A 16,234-nucleotide genomic window follows, 5' to 3' on the forward strand; every position below is an offset into this window, starting at 1 on the left:
TAATTATCTTATCTTATCTTATATAATACAGACGTTACTTCAATTGCTACTTAACCATCTTCTAGCCCTAATGCTTTCTAAATTTACTGATTTATTTAATAATTCAATAATTGATGTTTTTTCTGGCGTATTTTTTATGCACATCCAAATAGGTCATATTTTTTTTTTCGGGTTTCTTATTGACGTCAGAATGTCCTAAATGTGTAGTCTACGTAGGCTACACCTGACCAGATTGTTAACTCACAGCCTATTTACGTTTTCGGCAAGGAGGGGTGTGGATGAAAATGCTCCCCCCCCACCCAGAGTTCGTTATTATAATGCTTTCAGTAGATCTAAATGATTGTAGATGTAGACCTAGATTTCAGTAGTACTGATTGGTATGATGGTATCTATTACATGTTTCGGCAATACATATTTATGAAAGATGTGTACATTTTGCACAATTAAAAAAAGATGTATTTATAGAGATCTATGTTTATTTCTAGACTTGCTGCATAAAGAAAAACCATACAGCAAAGTTTACAATCTCGTTAAAGCAATAGATCTAGGTGTATGCAGTTAGATATAAATCTTGTATATATATATATATATATATATATATATATATATATATATATATATATATATATATATATATATATATATATATATATATATATTACTTAGGACTTAGGTCCTCCCGCCCCGTTCGGCGCATTGGACGGCAAGCTGTCTCCATAAAGATCTGTCGTTGGCAATGTCTGAAGCCTCCTCCCATCTGGTGTCCTCTGTTCTGAGGTCCTCCATGAAGGTGTGGCGCCAAGTAATACGAGGACGTCCCTGTTTGCGCTTTCCTCGTATTGGCCTCCATGTCATCGCAACTCTTGGTATACGTAGTTCATTTTGTCGTAGAACATGTCCCGCAAACCTCATGCGACGCTCTGTCACAACCTCACTAAGTGTTCGACTCCAAGTTCGGCATAAGATTTCTATGTTTGAGACCCGATCTGTGTAACTGACTTCCAAAATCCATCTCAGCCATTTTTGTTGAGCCTCATTTAGTCTTTTCTTAATTTTGACAAATGACTTCCATGTGACTATGATATTTCGTAGAACAAAGATCTGCTCTGCACATTATCTGCCTCTTCGGAAGCCTGCTTGTTCTTCTCTGAGCCTCTCATCTACAGACTTTTAAAGCCGTCTCAACAGAACAGTGCTGAAAACTTTGTCTGGGACAGAGAGGAGATTAATGCCCCTCCAGTCGTTGCAGTCTGCCAAGTTGCCCTTTTTTGGAAGCTTTACAATCACTCCTTTTTGCCAGTCCTCGAGGACTTTTGAAGTTAGCCAACAGAGATTTAAGAGATCAGTCATTCTGTTAACAATGCACTGTCCCCCATGTTTTAGCATTTCTGTTGACACCATGTCTAGCCCTGGTGCTTTGTTGTTCTTAAGCACTGCAATGGCCATGGTAACCTCCTCTGCAGTTATTGGGTCTGTCTTGACCCGGAGATGGGTCCCTTGAATGTGTAAGTCAGGTCTGGCGACGGTTGGTTATGGGTCTCTTTAAAGTGCTCTACCCATCTTGCATCCTGTTCTTCTTTCGTTAACAAAGTTTTGCCTTGCTTGTCTTTTATCGGTGCCCCATGTCCACTTCTTGCTCCAGTGAGATCTCGGACAATACGATGGAGGGTTTTTGTGTCATTTCTGCTTGCAGCTGCTTGTGCCTCTTGTCCCTTCTGCTCAATCCAGCCCAGTTTATCTCGCCGACAGCTTCTCTTTACTTTCAGATCTGCTTCCCTATAGGCTTCTTCCGCTAGGCTGCGATCCTGTGTTTCATTTTTCTGATCTCGTCTACGTTTGGCCTCTTTCCTCTCATCGATCAATTTCCATGTTCTGTCTTGTATCCACCGTTCCTTGTATGAACCTCGCCTCCTTCCGATAACTTCTTCCACGCACCCAATAGTGGTATCTTTGAAGTTGGCCCACTCTTCTTCAAGGGTCAGTAAATCTGTAAGAGCCTCGAAGCGGTTCGTTAGTTTCAATTGGAACTGTGCTGCAATATTGCCGTGTTTAAGCTTGTCTACATTAAATTGGCGGGGTCATGTGGCTTGTTTTGGTTGGCGTTTCAATCGGAGCTTACATTTGCCACTAATATCCGCTCCCCTGTGGGTCTGCACGTCTAATAGAGATAACCTCCATCGTTTGGAGATGCAAATGAAATCTATCTCGTTGAAGGTTTCTCCATTTGGTGATCGCCATGTTTTATTGTGTATTTGTTTGTGCTTAAAATATGTGTTTCCAATTGAAAGGCTGTTGGATGCGCAGAGAGAAATCAAGCGCTGGCCATTATCACTGATATTTTCTTCAGAGCCATATGGTAAAGTTACGTATTCAAAGCCAGTTCGGTTGGGATTGATTTTGGCGTTAAAGTCTCCCATCAGTAGAATTAAGTCATGAGTGGGTGTTTCATCAAGTCTGGTTTGAAGTTGATTATAGAAATTATCTTCTGCATCCACTGTAGGGGCATATACTTGGATGGTAGTGATTTTGATTTGCTTTGTTTGGAGTCGAGCTGTAATGATGCGGTCACTGACTCGCTTCTAAGCAATTAGCGCTGAAGCTGCTATTTTAGACATGATGATTCCTACACCACCAATGTGTTCCTTCTCGTGCCCTGAATATATTATTGACTTGCCATCATTGATTATTTATATATCTATGGCTCCTTCTGTCTCGGAAGACAATGGATGCGCCCAGGTGGATCAATAGCTTTGGTTTCGTCTTGAGACGGTGCAGAAGCTGGTGTGACTGATCAAGCGGCAGAGTTTGTAAATAAAGAAAACAAAATGCGTGTTGCGCTTGACTAACCACGGCAGTGTGTATTTTCTCGCCTGACCGCTCAACACACACCAAAGACTATCGCGTGGTCGTCTTGTCATGACCGACTACACTACTAAAGTTCTAGGCAAGCCTTACACTGACCAGTTTGTTAGAATCAGTCAGACAAACGATCTATTTACATTTTGGAACAAGTATTCGAGCTATGTTGATCTTTAAAATGTGACCTATTTATTAAAATAAAAACAAAAACAAAACAAGTAAAGTAAAAAGTAATACTTTACAAAAAAAAAAAAACAAAAAAAACCCACAAAGCTTATATTAAGAGTATCAACTTTGGATCAGTCATGCAAGTAAATGTGTAATCGTAAAATATATAATAGATCTAGACTCACAATAATACATCTGTGTGATCAGAAATATTTTTACCAATTGTTTTTGTTTAGCGCAATTTCTTGCTTTCAGCTTTCTAAATACGCTATGATCCTATCACATGTCTGGACCAGTGTTGGAATTCGAACTCGTGAGCTGAAGCCTTTTCATGCTTCTAAAGCCAACATGATAACCCTTCTGCTAGCAAAGAGCGTATGAGCATAGAAAAAAGAATAGAAAAAAAAAAGGGGGGGGGTCTGGCCATAAGAAATCCTGTAAAGTTTGCAGATGGGGAGTCGGGCAGGGTTTGAAATAGGGACAACTGCTATGACAATCCGAAGCCACGTGACCAGTAAGACATAAAATCGGGTCTATCTTTTATCATCTATATACTTTTAAAAAAATAAAACAACTATAATAATTCCTCGGCAGTTTCATTTTAATATGACCTAGATCTCTCAACACAATCGTCATTCCAACTGTTACATATGCATGTGAGACGTGGAAGTCATCTGTCAAAATTGAGAAAAGACTAAATGTGGCTCAACAAAAATGGTTGAGACGGATTTTGGGAGTCAGTTACACAGATCGGGTCTCAAACAAGGAAATCCTATGCCGAACTGGGAGTCGAACACTTAGTGAGGTTGTGACAGAGCGTCGCATGAGGTTTGAGGGACATGTTCTACGTCAAAATGAATTACGCACACCAAGAGTTGCGATGACATGGAAGCCAATAAGAGGAAAGCGCAAACAGGGACGTCCTCGTATTACTTGGCGCCACACCTTCATGGAGGACCTCAGAACAATGGACACCAAGTGGGAGGAGGCTTCAGACATTGCCAATGACAGATCTTTATGGAGACAGCTTGACGCCCAATGTGCCCAACGGCGCGGGAGGACCTAAGTAAGTAATTAAGATCTCTCAATTATTTTTTTTTTACCGTTTAGCCAACTTTTTATTTTACACTGACCTGATTTCTTCTTAAATCTGTCAATACCACGGTGATGATTTCTCAAAAAATCAATATCATTCAATATTTTAATCAATAATATTTCAAACAACTTTTCAAGTAAATGAATACCATTTTAAGGTCAGCATATCTATACTCCGAGAGATTCACAAAAAGGACCTTTGAGCTCCTAATAACATTTTTTTATATTTTGCATTTAGCAAATTTATTGAATTAATGAATGTGTTTGCTTTTTGTGGGACCGTCTTTTCAAACCTAAGATCGGACCCCATAGCCACCTTCGAGTTCATAGGACATCAGATTGTGCTCTTTTCAATTACGAAGTTATTTATACATGATACATATATACATACATATTATATATATAATGATAATTACTGGCATCAGGGTAGATCTAATTATGGGAAGCGTGGTCGAGAGGCTAAGTGCGCTTGAACTTGGCTTGGCTTGGCTACCTAGAAGGGGGCTCGAGGTTCGACTCTGGCAGAGTTGTGTTTACTGAGCGCCTAAAGGCTGCACGGAAAACCAACTCCTAGATACCCCCTCTGGTCTACAAATGAGATTGGACCAAAGCGCTCTGAGCATGCTATAAGCATGAAAGAAGTGCTATATAAAAGCTATAAATATATTTATATATTAGGTGAATATGAGAGTAATTGGATAAGTAAATGATTGGCTTTGTGGTTGTACGGTACGCACTATGGACACTCGTCACGATTGTCCCTGGTTCGAAAGCCGTCATTCTCCAGCCGTCTTTCTCTAGCCGTTATTTTCTAGCCGTCATTCCCTAGACATCATTCTCCAGCCTTCATTCCCCAGACGCCATTCTCCAGTAGGCATTCCCCAGACGTCCTGCATGAGGTTTGGTCTAGACTCTAGAGCGTAATAATCCTTTCTGAAGAAACATTAAAAACTTGTCGAAGAAACCGAAACAAATAGTAGGTACTAAGATGAACGTTGCGTAGCAGCCATGGGGCAAAGGGGCTCATTGCGCCAGGGCCCAGGACCATCAAAGACCCACATTAGCCCTTGCCAGCAAACTAATGTGAAAAATATGAAAATGGATACATATTTGTCTGTCGTTTGGCCCTTACACAATTTTACCTATCTACTTGTGTATATTTATCTTTATTAACTCTTAATCTCCGTAATTATTTTTCCACATTCTGAGAGAATTGTTCATTTTTCACATTTGTATATTCTACCTTTTTTATGATTAAACTTCAATAACATTTGTGTTTGTAATCAGAAAATGTTACTTTTGGTACAGAAGTATATAAGAATGTATGTTCTTTTTATATAACACAAATTATAGTGAGTTCACACGACTCATTTGGGTACCTGGCATAAGTTGGGAATAGTAAGGGAGGATGGTCGTTGTGCTGGCCACATGACACCCTCATTACACGTCACCATTATTATGTATGGCATCATAAGACCAGTAAAACGTATTTTTATTTACTATATAATAAAATAGTGGCGCTACAGCCCATGGAGCAGGGATTCTCAACCTGTGGATCGCGACTTCCTTGGGGGTCGATTGACGATTTGCCAGTGGTCGCCAAAGACCATTGAAAAAATGGATTGTTATTGTCTATTCTTCTATTGCTGTGTGTGTGTGCGGAGGGGGGGGGTTGCGGCTAAGTGGGGGATTGTAAAAAGGGGTCGCCGAGCATAAAAGGTTGAGAACCGCTTCTATGGAAGGTTCTGGCCTGCTTCAACACATCCCTCCATTCAGATCTCCAGCCTTTTGTCTCCAGGCCCTAACCCCAAGCTGTTGTAGATCTAATATAATGAAATAATGCATGAATATAATAGTTGGGGTATAACTAAAAAAAAAATATATACATTAGATTGTAGAATAAACTGAAGAAAAAAAAAAAAGATGAATTAAACGCAAAGAACACTATGAAAAAAAACTTTGATGTTATTTATCTCCCCTTGCGTTTTATTTTAGGAAAAAATCGGTCGCTATTTTTAGAACGTTTGATATGATCGTGGCTGTAGAAAGAGAAAAAAGGGAGGGAAGGGGGAAAGGGGGGTGCAGCCATGTCGACTTGTTGCACGCTTGCCCGCGCGTGAGCGAGACGGCGTCTCTTTACAGTCTCACTGAAACCTAGGCTTTGAGTACTCGGTGAAGGTTAGGCGTTCTACCCGTGGTTTTTTGAAGGGTGAGAGGCCCCCGAAGGCGTCTGGCTGATCTGCTGGTGTCTGGTCACAAGGTGACTGTAGTGACTTTCGTTGATTGCTAGTTCATGTGGTGACTATGTACCATCACCAACATCAGCAACTACATATTTTGTTAGAAACATCTTGAAAATCGCTCTATCTCTGTGTTATAAAAAAAAAAAGAGAGACTAACTTTGCTTTAATTATTATAGCTAAGGATACAAGTAATTGACAATTAGTCATGAAATGATTATGAGGTGCTCTGTTTAATGTCTAATTATTTCTATGTGTAGGAGTATTTCAAGCGTTGTTATAAACTCGATCTTAGACTCCTATAAGATAACGCATTAGTTCAGATCTGAGACAGCTTTATATTGATCTAAGGATTACGTAGATCTGACAGATTGGTTTGTTTCGTTACCTATCATTCTCCTAGTGGATTAACGTCAAATTGAAAATTTTAAAAAGTTAAGAAATTTGGAAGAGTTCTTCACGTCTGCTACTCTAAACACAAAGTAAGTTTCATGGTAGATCTAGATCTAGACTGGAATTTTTTTTTCTTAACTCCTACTATAATAAAAGATTTTAGTTTCTTATTATCAAATTCATTTTTATATTACCATTTTTAGCGGCCCCCGAAAGGGGAAAAGACGCTGTTAGTTTTATGTGGAATGTCTGTCCGTCCCGTTTAGATCTCGTAAACTAGAAAAGATAGTGAAAATCTGACATCATAATATTTTAGACCATTCAAAGTTTTGATGCAACGGCTACTTTTTTCTTTTCTGAAAGCGAAAAATCTAATTTTCTGAAAGCGAAAAATCTAATTTTCTAAAAGCGAAAAACCTAATTTTCTGAAAGCGAAAAATCTAATTCTTAAAATCACTTATGCAACCAGTTTTTTCACAAAAATACACCATTTTTACAACTATTCACTATCATTAGTAACAAACACAGGAGTCTTTTTAGGGAGACTATACACAATAAACTGTTTAGTATGCATATAAGTAGAATATAATTTAAAATAACAATTAATAAGTAGTTTTTCATATTATCGCGTGAACTGCAACGCTACATAATAGCCATGAAACACTTAACTAAAGGATTTTTTTTCCATGGAATTTGCAACATACACACACGTATATTTTTATATAATACACAAAGATCTATATATTCATTGACACTAAATTTACATGTTGTTTGGTCTGCGTTGGATGTGGCAAAATATGTAGGTCACTTATGCATTTATATAATTTTCGTCTATATTAAAACAGTAAGCCTTTATTACTTCATACAAATTTTATATTCGGTTGATATACAATTATACATTCTCACCCTTCTGACCGAAACAGCGCGCTTTATTTCTTTTAAAAAAAGTTACATTCTCGGGTAGGCAACGAATGTAAACATTGAAAAAAAAATATTCCAGACCTATTTTAAGCTGGAAATTACATCATACATTACCTGCAGTTTACAATTTAAAAAAAGAAAAGGAGAGAGTGCTGCAATCTATAGGGCAGATAATGTAAAGGTCACCTGTTTCTGTAGCCCACGCTAAACGATAGTGTAACGTGGCCAGCGCAACAACCAATCTTAACTTTAACTTTTCCCCAACTAATGTCAGGTACTCATTAGAGCGTGGGTGGACTCGCAGACGCAATAAAGATCCCGAAATTCAGGATCCAAGTCTTCACTGAGTTTCGAACCCGGCAACCCTTGTTAGAAGCCAAGCGCTTTACCCCTCATCCACAGCGCCTCAACCTTGCAAGGTTGTGTTGGTTTTTTTTTTTTGTCTTGTAAATCTTCTTTGGAAAATGGCCCTTGCCTTTCCTTTTCGGCAATATCCGGCAATATCCATCAATATTCGGCAATATCCGGCTATATCCGGCAATATCCGGCATGCTGCGTTTTGATATGCATCCCCATCGTTAGCTATGATGCTGCATAGGTATGTGAACTTAACTAGCTGTTCAAGCTCTGACCGACGCCAATCGTCATAGAAGGCCTGAAGTCTGTACGACGTGGCAACGAGCTATTGGTCTAAACTGCCCACAGGTTGTGACGTTGCAGGTCAGTGTTGAGGCCTTCTATATCGAATGGCCTCGCTCTGACTGACATGCCTGACATAACACTCGCATAATTTTAGTTTTATCCAAGTTTATGCGGAGGGCCAATTTTGGGTGCCTCTTTATCTAGGCCAGGGGTTCTCAACCTGTGAGTCGCGACCCCCTTGGGGGGTCGATTGACGATTTGCCAGGGGTCGCCTAAGACCATCGAAAATATGAATTGTTATTGTCTATACTTCTATTGCTGTGTGGGTGGGGGTCGCGGCAGATTTGGGGATTGTAATAACGGGTCGCCGAGCAAAAAAGGTTGAGAACCGCAGTTCTAGGCTCTCCGTCATTTCTTGTATGCATTCAATTGTAGACCCGAGTAGTGCAACGTCGTCTGCTAAGTTCAAGTACGTGTTTCGATTCCGTTCGCGCCATGGATTAAAACTTTTAAATTATTTTGACAAGCATACAGACTTCTTGTTGTCAAGCAAGCTGTTTGTAGACAACTGTTTCCAGACCGAGGGTAACTTAGTCGACTGAAAAGCAGCAATAATACTTAAAACGCTGAACCATAATGTACAAATACAGAAACAAAACCTATTAAAATACTCGGAAAGATACAAAGATAAAGGCGCTTTTCTTATTCCATATACTAGGACTAAATTGTAGAAGTACTTCTTCTTCCCTAGTGCCATTACATCATGGAACGGGTTGCCTGAGTCATCCAGAAGAAAACCAATGACTTAGCAGGATTTAAAGCGAGTAACTTAATTATCTTCTTTTTGAAGGAACGTCTGTAATTTACAAGATAAGATATTGTAAGATGACTCTGGGCGTCTTTAATGAGATAAGATGGATATCCAGACATAGGTTTCAATTGCAGTTCAGAAGTTTAAATGCCGTCCAGTTCATACTGTGTCAATTGCAGGGCCGGTCTTAGGCCACTGCAACCTATGCGGTCGCAGTGGGTCCCGCGCTTTCGTAGGCCCCGCGCTAATTCTAGGTGAAATCATTATATTGCAAAATATATGCGAAAAATTCCTGGAAATCTCCTGAATTTATTAAAATCTCCGAAATACTCATAAAAATCTCATGAAAAATATACTTGTCATTTGTGGGTTTCATTCATTGCGGAAAACGCATATCCTATGCGCGATAAAAGAAAAAAAACATTGTCAGCTTTCATGTTATAAAATGTAATAATCGGGCAAATTTTCACCTTAATCGGAAGTTCCAATACTTTATTTACTTTTATAGTCACTGGTATAAGAACATGCCATAGGTTGCACGGTTCGTAAAGTAAAGTTAATTTGATCGCAATTTTGTACTAAGTAAAGAATGAATACAATTCAAAGTCGATTTTTTTTTATAATTCAAAATCTTAATTTTAACTTATTATCCTTATTCCCACCCAGACTAGGCCCCGCGCAATCAGTTTTGCATAGGGCCCCGCAACTGTTAGGGCCGGCCCTGGTCCATTGTACTATCCAGTCAAAGAGAAACTGCACGGATGGTTAGCGAACGGAAATTTCATGATTGCCAGATTTTTTTTAGCGCTGGGTACGAATGACCTTGACCCCACTCAACACAGGCCGAAATTAAACACAATATGGAGTCATTATAGCGTACTGACGAAACGTGTTGTTTTAGAATCTTGTGTTTTGTGTATGATTCGATACTTGGATTAATTTGAAATACGTATTAAAAAGAAAAGGATTTATTTTTCAAAGGTAATGACATTTTATGTTGCATTCTTTCTAATCCATTGCTTATTTTTCATCACTGCATTTCGTCTGTAAATTCTCTTTAAAAAGAATTAACAACTTAGATTATATAGCATATTAGATCTACAACACATTCACCATACTCTACTGAGACTACTGCAGTGTTTCACAAGCTTTTGACCTATGTGTACCCCTTTTTATAATTTTTTTTTGTAATGCTTAGTACCCCTCCCACCCATAACACTTTAATTTATTAATAGAACATAATAAATAGTCATTTAAAAAAAAATCAGACTAGTTAATGAGGTTCCATGCGTACCCTTTCCAAAGTCTTCCAGTACACCTGGGGGTACGCGGACCCCATTTTGGGAAACACTGCTCTAATGCATGAATCTTCTTATCTTATAAATTACTGACGTTACTTCAAAAGAGTGGGTTATTCATTATTAGATCATACGCGTATCACTGGGTTAATGTAACCGTGCTTACTAGAGAATTTAACTCTATTCAGGCTTTGATTTTCTTGGCTGATTCAGGCAATCCGTTCAATGCCATAATGACACTAGAAAATAATGAATACGTGTATGAATTTCTCCAAGCGTTTGAAATTATAAAAGTATTTTTATCTTTGTGTCTGAGAACTTTATTATGGCTTAGTATTTTATGTATTATTGCTGCTTTAATCTTTAGTCTTCTGTGCTGGAGTGTCAGTAAATTTAGTGATTTTACCAATGGCATGACTCTCGACAAATGTGGACAGGATCAGACTGTCAAAATCGACCCAGGCGTTTCTATACACTCCGGCCCATAAATTGTAGGCCTATGGCATACAATGGGCCTCCAATTATAGGCCTACCTGTCCTCAAAATCATTATGTTAAGCTTAATAAGGTAGCGATAACTGTACGCATGCTCTATATCTTTATAAGAAATATAAGGCCTTATGTTGCTTTTTCATCGCTAAGTGTGAAGGCCCTAAAAGGATGAAGCCTACTGTAGCACTGTCTACGGATGTAGGCTATTACATTACTTCGGAAAATGTGTTAAATTATATTAGTATTAGGACCTACAATGTAGAGTCTGGAAACGATTTTTTCTTAAACTAGACGCTCAGAGGGCCACTTTTATAAGAGAATATTCACAAATTAATACGTGCCATAGTGGCATTGGTGAGGCCCTTTAGATGACCCTATCGGCCCACTTGGGTACCGGCCACCGGGCATTTGCCCGTTTGTGAAAAAATCAATGCTCTATTTGCGTCAGTTCTAGTTTCTTAACAGTGGCGTAGCTAGGGTGGGTGTGGAGTAGAGGGGAATTTGAAAACCCCTCCGGGCCCCCACTTGAGGGAGGGCCCCAAACGAGTATTTTTTTTTTTACATTAAATATTAAATATTACGCAAAATGCAGGAACCCCAAAAGAGGTAAAGCCCCTCGGGCCCCCAAAGGATGGAAAATTCCTAGCTACGCCCCTGTTTTCTTGAGTTTTCAAGTCTAGGGCTATGTCTTCCCAGGAGTCAACATCAATTGCACCTGTTTTTCATGTCCTATTAATCACATCCAAATATCGGAAGTGGAGCGACCAGCTTTTCTTGTGTCCGTTGCGAGTTGTTCATAAACAATGATTTTCGGAATAAGTTCCTCCTCCGTCCGACGGACATGACCAAGCCAATGCTGGCCACGTTGTCTGAGGATGGTGCAGATGCTGGAAAGAACCTTTCGAATGAGTATCTGGGTACTACTTTACCTAATTATGATTAAATCATTATTTTTCAGTAGATATTTCCATCTCTCCATTTTATCAATGGATATAATATTTATAGACTGAAATTTCGTGTTCGTGGTCTTCCGAGAGGCAAATCAAAAACAATTGCAACTATTCCTAAACTATTCCTAAACTATTCCTAAACTATTCCTAAACTATTCCTAAACTATTCCTAAACTTTTGGATGTTTCCTAATGACGCGAGCAAAGTTACATAAACAAGGAATTCTAAACAAAATTCTGTAAAACGATCATACTTGTACATTCTTGGTTCACAATTTTTTTTTTCGTTTCAAGTGTTTTTTAATGTCTTCTTTTTAATGGATGATGATCTAGGGCAGTGATACCCAAACTACGGCCCGCCGGCTGTATAAGGTTGGGCATCACTGATCTAGGGGCCTCTATTGGTTCCGAGCAATGTACCCCTTCATGCCATGGTTGCCATGACATGATGCTACACGGGGCTACATGATGCTACACGGGGCTGCATGATGCTACACGGGGCTGCATGATGCTACACGTGGCTACACGGGGCTACGTGATGCTACACGGGGCTGCATGATGCTACACGGGGCTACATGATGCTACACGGGGCTACATGATGCTACACGGGGCTGCATGATGCTACACGGGGCTACATGATGCTACACGGGGCTACATGATGCTACACAGGGCTACATGATGGTACACGGGGCTACATGATGCTACACGGGGCTACATGATGCTACACAGGGCTACATGATGCTACACAGGGCTACATGATGCTACACGGGGCTGCATCATGCTACACGGGGCTGCATGATGCTACACGGGGCTACATGATGCTACAATGGGCTACACGGGGCTACATGATGCTACACTGGGCTACACGGTTTGGTGGCTGAGTGGTAAAGCGCTTGGCCTTCGAACCGAGGGGTCGAATCTTGGTGACGACTGGGATTTTGAACTTCGGGATTTATAGGGGGCCCTTGAGTCCAGCTAACTCTAATGACACTGGTTGGGAAAAAGTAAAGGCGGTTGATCTTTGTTCTGGTCACATGACACTCTCGTTATCCGTGGACCCAAAGAATCTGATGACCTTTACATATTTTTATCATCGTCCCCATATATCGCAAAATCTGAAATGGGTACTTTTTTGTTTACATTGTACACGTCCATTATAAGTAGCTTTCAAATTAGATAATTTACTAAATCGATACTTTTATCAAGATCAATATCTACCAGGGCTTCGATTTTAACATACAATTGCATGGTATGAAAGTCGTCCCATTGACAATCTTGAATACGCCTCTGAATGCAGGCCTATCGATCAGTTGGGAGAGTTTAGTATGAAGCGGCGAACACTTCAATGTTAATTAAGAATAATTTTGATTGAAAGTGATTTGATTCAAAGCTAAATGAACAAAAGTTCACATGAGATTGTTGGCATCAAAAGCACACACCTGTCATGGCTCTCCATCAAAATAGACTGTAACTGTTCCTACTTGAGTCCAATAGTTCCTACATGTGTACAATATGTAATGTTATATATAATGATGTAGTAATATCCTGTTTTTGTCATGTTATATGCTGGAGATTCTAGTTCAGGTGACGTTATAACAGAATTTCTCAATATAAAATAAAATATTTTTATTCTCAATTTAGAAACCAAGAAAACATTAAACTTTCACTAAATGTATAATAAGTAACATCACTATTGTGCGAAAATTCCAAAGTAAAAACAAGCAATATAATAATATGTGGCTATAATAAAAAGGAGGTTAATAAACAAAAACGTTTTACAATAAAAATAAATAAAAATAATTTATAATAAAATAAGTAATTTAATTTTCTGATCCAGAAATATAATTCCTTTTAAATAGTTATTTACACCGAAAACTCAAGCATTTTTTGTCTACAATTAGGGTATCACCTGCTTGATTATTGCAATCCATCCACCCTTGCCCCCTTCCATCCACAGCACTGCCTCTAGAACTGGTTTCATCTCCCCTTAGTCCTGTGAGGGGAGAATATCACCTCCCAAGACGCTCTGGGCAACAACTAAGTAGATCTAGTATTTAAGCTTATTTATACTTGTCAGTAGCTCTCTCTCTCTCTCTCTCTCTCTCTCATTTTACTTTCTCCGCTCTGGGCCATAAATCTAGTATTTAAGTTTATTTATACTTGTCAGTAGCTCTCTCTCTCTCTCTCTCTGTCTCTTTCTCTCTGTCTCTCTCTCTCTCTGTCTCTCTCTCTCTCTCTCTCTGAGTTTTCGCTACAATGTATTTTACTTTCTCCGCTCTGGGCCACAACTAAGTAGATCTAGTCTTTAAGTTTAGTTATACTTGTCAGTAGCTCTCTCTCTCTCTCTCTGTCTTTCTGTGTGAGTTTTCACTACTTTCTCCGCTCTGGGCCACAACTAAGTAGATCTAATCTTTAAGTAGCTCTCTCTGTCTCTCTCTCTCTGTCTCTCTCTCTGTCTCTCTCTCTGTCTCTCTCTCTCTCTGTCTCTCTCTCTCTCTGTCTCTTTCTCTCTCTCTCTCTCTCTCTCTCTGAGTTTTCGCTACAATGTATTTTACTTTCTCCGCTCTGGGCCACAACTAAGTAGATCTAATCTTTAAGTTTATTTATACTTGTCAGTAGCTCTCTCTCTCTCTCTCTCTGTCTTTCTGTGTGAATTTTCACTACTTTCTCCGCTCTGGGCCACAACTAAGTAGATCTAGTCTTTAAGTTTAGTTATACTTGTCAGTAGCTCTCTCTCTCTCTGTCTTTCTGTGTGAGTTTTCACTACTTTCTCCGCTCTGGGCCACAACTAAGTAGATCTAGTCTTTAAGTTTAGTTATACTTGTCAGTAGCTCTCTCTCTCTCTGTCTTTCTGTGTGAGTTTTCACTACTTTCTCCGCTCTGGGCCACAACTAAGTAGATCTAGTCTTTAAGTTTAGTTATACTTGTCAGTAGCTCTCTCTCTCTCTCTCTCTGTCTTTCTGTGTGAGTTTTCACTACTTTCTCCGCTCTGGGTCACATCTAAGTAGATCTAGTCTTTAAGTTTAGTTATACTTGTCAGTAGCTCTCTCTCTCTCTGTCTTTCTGTGTGAGTTTTCACTACTTTCTCCGCTCTGGGCCACATCTAAGTAGATCTAGTCTTTAAGTTTAGTTAAACTTGTCAGTAGCTCTCTCTCTCTCTGTCTTTCTGTGTGAGTTTTCACTACTTTCTCCGCTCTGGGCCACAACTAAGTAGATCTAGTCTTTAAGTTTAGTTATACTTGTCAGTAGCTCTCTCTCTCTCTCTCTGTCTTTCTGTGTGAGTTTTCACTACTTTCTCCGCTCTGGGCCACAACTAAGTAGATCTAGTCTTTAAGTTTAGTTAAACTTGTCAGTAGCTCTCTCTCTCTCTGTCTTTCTGTGTGAGTTTTCACTACTTTCTCCGCTCTGGGCCACAACTAAGTAGATCTAGTCTTTAAGTTTAGTTATACTTGTCAGTAGCTCTCTCTCTCTCTCTCTGTCTTTCTGTGTGAGTTTTCACTACTTTCTCCGCTCTGGGCCACAACTAAGTAGATCTAGTCTTTAAGTTTAGTTATACTTGTCAGTAGCTCTCTCTCTCTCTGTCTTTCTGTGTGAGTTTTAACTACTTTCTCCGCTCTGGGCCACAACTAAGTAGATCTAGTCTTTAAGTTTAGTTATACTTGTCAGTAGCTCTCTCTCTCTCTCTCTCTGTCTTTCTGTGTGAGTTTTCACTACTTTCTCCGCTCTGGGCCACATCTAAGTAGATCTAGTCTTTAAGTTTAGTTAAACTTGTCAGTAGCTCTCTCTCTCTCTGTCTTTCTGTGTGAGTTTTCACTACTTTCTCCGCTCTGGGCCACAACTAAGTAGATCTAGTCTTTAAGTTTAGTTATACTTGTCAGTAGCTCTCTCTCTCTCTGTCTTTCTGTGTGAGTTTTCACTACTTTCTCCGCTCTGGGCCACAACTAAGTAGATCTAGTCTTTAAGTTTAGTTATTCTTGTCAGTAGCTCTCTCTCTCTCTCTCTCTCTGTCTTTCTGTGTGAGTTTTCACTACTTTCTCCGCTCTGGGCCACAACTAAGTAGATCTAGTCTTTAAGTTTAGTTATACTTGTCAGTAGCTCTCTCTCTCTCTGTCATTCTGTGTGAGTTTTCGCTACTTTCTCCGCTCTGGGCCACATCTAAGTAGATCTAGTCTTTAAGTTTAGTTATACTTGTCAGTAGCTCTCTCTCTCTCTGTCTTTCTGTGTAAGTTTTCACTACTTTCTCCGCTCTGGGCCACAACTAAGTAGATCTAGTCTTTAAGTTTAGTTATACTTGTCAGTAGCTCTCTCTCTCTCTCTCTGTCTTTCTGTGTGAGTTTTCACTACTTTCTCCGCTCTGGGCCACAACT

At 39.5% G+C, this 16,234-nt stretch overlaps 1 protein-coding gene across 3 annotated transcripts in view; it reads left to right on the forward strand.

The window, feature by feature from the left end:
• Positions 1–6,269: 6,269 nt before the first annotated feature.
• Positions 6,270–16,234, forward strand: part of LOC106050387 (uncharacterized) — a 115,876-nt gene continuing 105,911 nt past the window's right edge. The window contains exon 1 of one of the 3 annotated variants that reach the window (XM_056004917.1): positions 6,270–6,844. The gene's annotated coding sequence lies outside the window, so the exon portion shown is untranslated. Of the gene's footprint in view, positions 6,845–9,985; positions 10,111–16,234 lie in introns of those variants that run through there. The other 2 variants (XM_056004919.1, XM_056004918.1) reach the window with 2 other exon arrangements.

Source organism: Biomphalaria glabrata, chromosome 11 (genome assembly GCF_947242115.1).
Source record: "Biomphalaria glabrata chromosome 11, xgBioGlab47.1, whole genome shotgun sequence".
Lineage (NCBI taxonomy): Eukaryota > Metazoa > Mollusca > Gastropoda > Planorbidae > Biomphalaria > Biomphalaria glabrata.